A 6,220-nucleotide genomic window follows, 5' to 3' on the forward strand; every position below is an offset into this window, starting at 1 on the left:
TGTGCCTCTCCCAATTCCCTCCTCCTCTAAACTTCCATATCCCAGAAGAAGACTTCCAGGTTATCCAGATAAAGCATGAGAGTCTTCTTTCATTTCCTCCTTCTGTTATCAATACCCAACATCTGTCAGCAAGATCCAGAAATTCTTTCTCCTTCACCCACTCCTTATCCACACTGTCACCACCTTAGATCAGCCTGACATCACATCTTGTTTGTACTACTGGAAAAATCTTTTTGTGAAAAAAAAAAAAAAGCTATTGGAATATAGTTGATTTACAATGTTGTGTTAGTTTCAGGTGTACAGCAAAGTGAGTCAGGGGTGTGTTTGTGTGTGTGTGTGTGTGTGCACGCACTCGCATGCTTAGTCATGTCCAACTCTGCAACTCCATGGACTGTAGCCCAGAAGGCTTCTCTGTCCATGGAATTTCCTAAGGAAGAATACTGGAGTGGGTTGCCATTTCCTACTTCTGGGGATCTTCCTGACCCAGGGATCAAATGCTTGTCTCTGGATATATACATATATATCCACTCTTTTTTTAGATTCTTTTCCCATATAGGCCATGACAGAGTATTGAGTATACTTCCCTGTGCTATATGTTAGGTTCTTATTAGTTATTTATTATATATAAATATATATTATATATAATAGGTTATTATTCAGTTCTTATGAGTTATCTATTATATATATTATATATATATATATATGTAGTTATATGTAGTAGGGTGTATATATCAATCTCAATCTTTGGAACAACCTCTTAATTTATCTCCCTGCTTGCATACTTGAAACCCTCCACATCGGTATCTTTCATCATAGTAAGGATTCTAAGATGAAAAATGGATGACCATTCTCCATAAAGTCTTCATGGATTCTCATTGCTCTTAACATAAAGGCAAATTCCCTTCAAAAGGTGACTCATGACTTCACCCTTGCCTAACTCCAAAACTTCATCTGGCCCCACAACTGTACTCACATTTCACTCTCCAGCAAAGCTGGACTTTAACACAACACCTTTGCTCCAGCACTTTGCACTCATTGTTCCTCTTCCCTAGAGTTCTCTCCCTTCTGCTCCCTCTTCCCATGGCTTCCCATATTTGCCCTTCACATACATTTCATGTCATCTGCCCTGCAAACCTTCCCTAGCTCCCCCAGGCCAGAGGAGAATGCACTGCTATGTTCCCAAGCGTCCTCTTGTCCCCAGGCACTCCATGACAATGGGATCGTTTCTCTATAGCTGCCTTCTTCACCGGATTATAAAATTTACGTAGGAAAGGCTCATGTCTGCCTTCACAGCTGCTACAGAGCCAGCACCCGGCCCAGTGCCTGGATACAGGTGGTGTTTCATAAATATCCACTGGTTGTGCTTCAGGTTGCAATGTACATTCCTCCAACTTTAAAGCTAGCAAAACTCCTTTTCAGTTAGAATCATTACTCTTATTAACCCCTCCCAGGACAGAAACTCACCACCTTCGACCATTTAGCACTAAATTTGACCCTGTATTACAAAATGTGTGGAGCAATGTTGTCCCCATGGTATTGATTCTTGTACCTCAGACACACTGTGTGTAGCACAGTCTCCTGTTCGTGTCCAACTCTTTGCAATCCCATGGACTGTAGCTCATCAGACTCCTCTGCCCATGGGATTTTGCAGGCAAGAATATTAGAGCAGGTTGCCATTTCCTTCTCCAGGGGAATCTTCCCAACCCAGGATCAAAGCCATATCTCCTGCATTCCCTGCGCTGGCAGGCAGATTCTTTACCACTGAGCTACCTGAGAAGCTCTTTCAAACACACTCCTATTACACTGATACAGATGATATAGATAATAGAGACATATGCACATAGATAGATAGATATAGATAAAATTCTCTATTGGATCTTTTTCTCTGGAGAAACCTAACATTCCATAGTGCACCTCAAAGTGGACAAAAAAGCAGAGAAGTGTCATTAGATGTGGAAAGCTCTTTCATTAAAGACATGACTGAATCCAACAGCTGGGATTTCACCCCTTGATGCTGGCTGATCCAGCTACGTCAGTAGGTTTTCACATGGATATTACATAGGGTCTCTCTGGGAAGAGACCCTGGCAAAGGAGCAGGACCCCATTTGTGTGACTGGAGATCACATCTGTATTAAGAGTGTGACTAGCGATCACAAACCAGAGACAGGACTAGGGGATGTTGTCACTGACAGTGCCATGAGTCTCTCACTTTCTTCACCTGTTAAGTCAGTAGTTTTCAGCCAGAACTGCACTTAAGGAAATCTAGGGTAATGCTTCTTAAATTTAATATCCCTGAAAAATCTCCTAGGAGTGCTTGTAAAACACCGATTTGGATATAGTAGGCTTGCTTCTGCATTTTAATCAGCACCCAGGTAATGCCCCGCTTCAGTCCATGGGCTTCACAATGAGTAGCAAGAATCTACTGGATTCTTGATCTACTGGCCCCATGAGATATATAATCACAGTCTTTGAGAGGAAGCCCATACACAGTTCTTAAAGCTCCAAGGTAATTCTAAAATAAAACAAGGGTTCAGAAGTACGGCATTAATACTTACCTCAAGAGTTATTAGTACACTGAAAGTACACAACGTTCTGGGAATAAATGATGTGGTAAGAAATACATTAGAATGTTCTCATTAATAAAAATAGATTATAATGTGTGAACCTTAATAAAAACTTCTCAAATGTAGTGAAGCTTTGGGAAGCAGAGAGGTGGAAAAGGAAAGCATTACCAAACTTGAAAAACTCTCCTGGAGAATACCGCACAACCTGAAAAATCAAGACTCTCAGGTCGGAAAAACCCTAATGGACCAGCTTATGTACTCTCTGCCCAGCTTAGCCAGTGTGAGAGGACTGTGACCCGAGATCCTGCTCCCCTTTATTCACTAAGGCGTGTGAGATAACAGCCTCTAAAGTCATCTCTGGCATCTGGAAAATCCTATCCACATCTCCCACTCTGCACATCCTTGGGCCAAACGGGCCCTGCATCCCAGAGGAGTCTGGGTCCTGGAGGAGCTCATTAAAGACAAAGTAATTACGCAAGGCCTCTCTAGGACACCACCTCCCATGGTGGTTCAGATGGTAAAAATCGGTTTGCAATGCAGGAGACCCAGGTTCGATCCCTGGGTCAGGAAGATCCCCTGGAGAAGGGAATGGCAACACATTCCAGTGTTCTTGCCTGGAAAATCCCATGGACAGAGGAACCTGGTGGGCTACAGTCCGTGGGGTCACAAGAATCAAGCACGAATGGGCGGCTAACACTTTCACTTTCTCTAGGACAAATGCTCTCAGGGTCGTGGTGCAATGGCTGATTACAATCACTGATCACCCCTGACTATACTTTGGGGGAAGATGGGGATGGAGAGAAGCTCACACATGAAAGCTTAATCACTGACTCTTTAGGGAATGGACAGTAGACACTTGTGGTTGGAGCCCACATTTCCAGAGGTAAAAGAGGATGGAAGTCACCTTTTGTGAAGTCATAAAACAAGCAGGAACCATATGGTAGTACCCTAAAAATTCTGAGGAGTGTAACAGGCTGTTTTCTGTGGGCAACAAGAAAGCTTCCGTGGTTTGAGTAAAGTGCCAAGAAAGGCGTTGGTTTTTTTGGTTTTCTGTTTTTGTTTTCTGACCATTCTGGGCAGCATGTGAGACCTTAGTTCCCTGACCAGGGATCAATCCAGCACTCCCTGAAGTGAACTCAGTGTCTTAACCACTAAGTCCCAAGACATATATTTTGGAAAGATTCTCAAGGTGGAAGAATCTCTCAGTAAAACACCATTTCCCATACATGACCTGTAACTAGCAAGGAGTACTTATCCCCATGACACAACCATATGCAGATATATAGGAAGGGCTTCCCTGGTGGCTCAGAGGTTATAGCGTCTGCCTGCAATGTGGGAGACGTGGGTTCAATCCCTGGGTCGGGAAGATCCCCTGGAGAAGGAAATGGCAACCCAGTCCAGTATTCTTGCCTGGAGAATCCCATAGATGGAGGAGCCTGATGGGCTACAGTTCATGGGTTCGCAAAGAGTCAGACATGACTGAGCGACTTAACTAACTAACTAAGAATAAGAGACCAGAGAAAGACTCCCTGATCATATTCAATTCTTCCTCAAGTCAAGACAGAAAAGAAAACCCAGTGTGAACCCCATTGAAGTACTTCTGCCTCCTTACCTCTGTGGGAAAACATACTGGCGCCTGCCACTTCCATCGTCTCTAATACTCCCCAGATGTGTCAGAATACTTCCTAGTTTCCAGCTCTTCCTGCTGTGGCAGTTATCTATGGCCACAAAGCCATAATTAACTTTTTTTGGCTGTGCTGGGTCTTCGTAGCTGTGTCTGGGCTTTTGTGCAGTTGCCGCGAACAGGGGCTACTCTCTAGTTGTGGGGCGTGGGCTTCTCGTGGTGGTGGGCTCTCTTGTTGCAGAGCACAGGCTCCTGGCACACAGGCCTAAGTAGCTGTGGCACACGGGCTTAGTTGCCCTACAGCGTGACAGAGGAACCTGGTGAACTAAAGTCCACGGGGTCAAAAAAGAGTACACACGACTTAACGACTAAACAACAACAAAGATGAACTAAACTATCAAAGGAGATGGTAAAGTAGCAAAGGAGATAGAATGCTCACTTGAGGTTCAGGGCAGGTCAAGAGGACACGAGATATAAAATCAGAGGAGAGACGGTTAAGAGACAGGATAATGCAAACCCTTGCTCAAGAAGAGATAAGTAAATATCTATATTCAACAATTAAAAGTCCAGTTTACAGGAGGTAAGTAGGGGACAATTTTAAATTTTAAATAGTATTGACCTCAAGGACACAGTATTATATAATGCACTCTGTGTCCCTTTTTCAAAAAACATGATAAATTAATTGTTTAAAAAAGGGACACAGATGCTGAAGAAAAGGCTCTCCTCTCCACCTTTAGTGTGGCAGACCTGGGTTCTCAGTGGCCTTCCTAGGAGCTAGGCATGGCCCGGATGGTGGCCTCACACACCCAAAAGGGCCAGGTTTAGGAAGGGACCACTGGCCCAAGAATTTGCTGCCATAGCGGCATGCAGTGTGCAAGGAGGCAGCACATCGCAAATTAATGCTATTTTACAGGCTATCGCAGCTGTGCTGTTTCTTTTAGTTGCCTCCATGTTTTCAAATGGGAGGATGATAAAAGTAACTACATTGGGCGTTGTCTGGTTCAGTAAATATGAGTATCCTACTGCGGGCCCAGGTTCTGCAGTTTCCGTCTCTTCATTCATGGAAGGTCTGTCCAAGGTGGTGGGTCAAGGGCAGAGGGGAGAGGGTGTGTCAACAAGTAAATGAGTAAATGCTCAGTAAATAGTGTTTATATCAACAGTAAATCAAACATTGATAACAGTAATGAAAAAAAAATGTGGAGGGAGGGCACAAAGATTAATTGGAAATTTAAAAATGAAGCTTCTTTGAGTTAACCTGCAGAGAAAAATGAGAAAGATCCAGCTAGGAGGTCACTGACATCCCCTTTCCAAGTTCTACTACATACCTCCACTGTATCTCTTTTACTTATTGGACAATATCCTACTAAGTCATTGTAAAAAAAAAAAAAGATCATTGAAAACAGAAATCTGGGTTAATATCCCAATATTGATATCAATATACCTACTAAATAAAATTGTGTAGAAATCCCAACTTTATCATCATCCTAACTTTACAGCCATAGAGAGAAGGCATTTTTCTTTTTTCAAAAGACTCTTCTGAGAGCTCCCTTCATGTCTCTGTTCCTCAGGCTGTAGATGAAGGGGTTCAGCATGGGGGTCACCACAGTGTACATCATAGACATCACAGTCTCCTTAACGGTGGAATTATTAGCTGATGGGCATAAATAGAGACCAATAATTGTCCCATAGAAGAGAGACACCACAGTGAGGTGGGAGCCACAGGTGGAGAAGGCCTTGCAGATGCCCTTGGCAGAAGGGACCTTGAGGATGGAGGACACGATTCGTGCATAAGACATGATGATGAGTAGGAATGGGATGACGATAATGAGCCCTCCGACGAAAAATATCACCAGCTCATTCACTCGAGTGTCAGAGCAGGACAGCTTCAGCAGAGCAGACAAATCACAGAAAAAGTGGGCGATCACGTTGTCTTCACAAAAATGCAGCCTGGCCATGAGCAGGGTGTGTACCATGGCATGGGATGTGGTCAGTATCCAGGGCAGCACCAGCAGGGAGAGACAGAGCCTGGGGC

The 6,220-nt window shown here is 43.8% G+C and overlaps 1 pseudogene; it reads right to left on the reverse strand.

Annotated features, from left to right (window-relative positions):
- Positions 1–5,678: 5,678 nt before the first annotated feature.
- On the reverse strand, positions 5,679–6,212 carry LOC120859603 (annotated as a pseudogene).
- Between the last annotated feature and the right edge of the window lie 8 nt (positions 6,213–6,220).

The sequence above is a fragment of the Oryx dammah genome, unplaced genomic scaffold (assembly GCF_014754425.2).
Source record: "Oryx dammah isolate SB20612 unplaced genomic scaffold, SCBI_Odam_1.1 HiC_scaffold_1868, whole genome shotgun sequence".
NCBI classification, from domain to species: Eukaryota; Metazoa; Chordata; class Mammalia; order Artiodactyla; family Bovidae; genus Oryx; species Oryx dammah.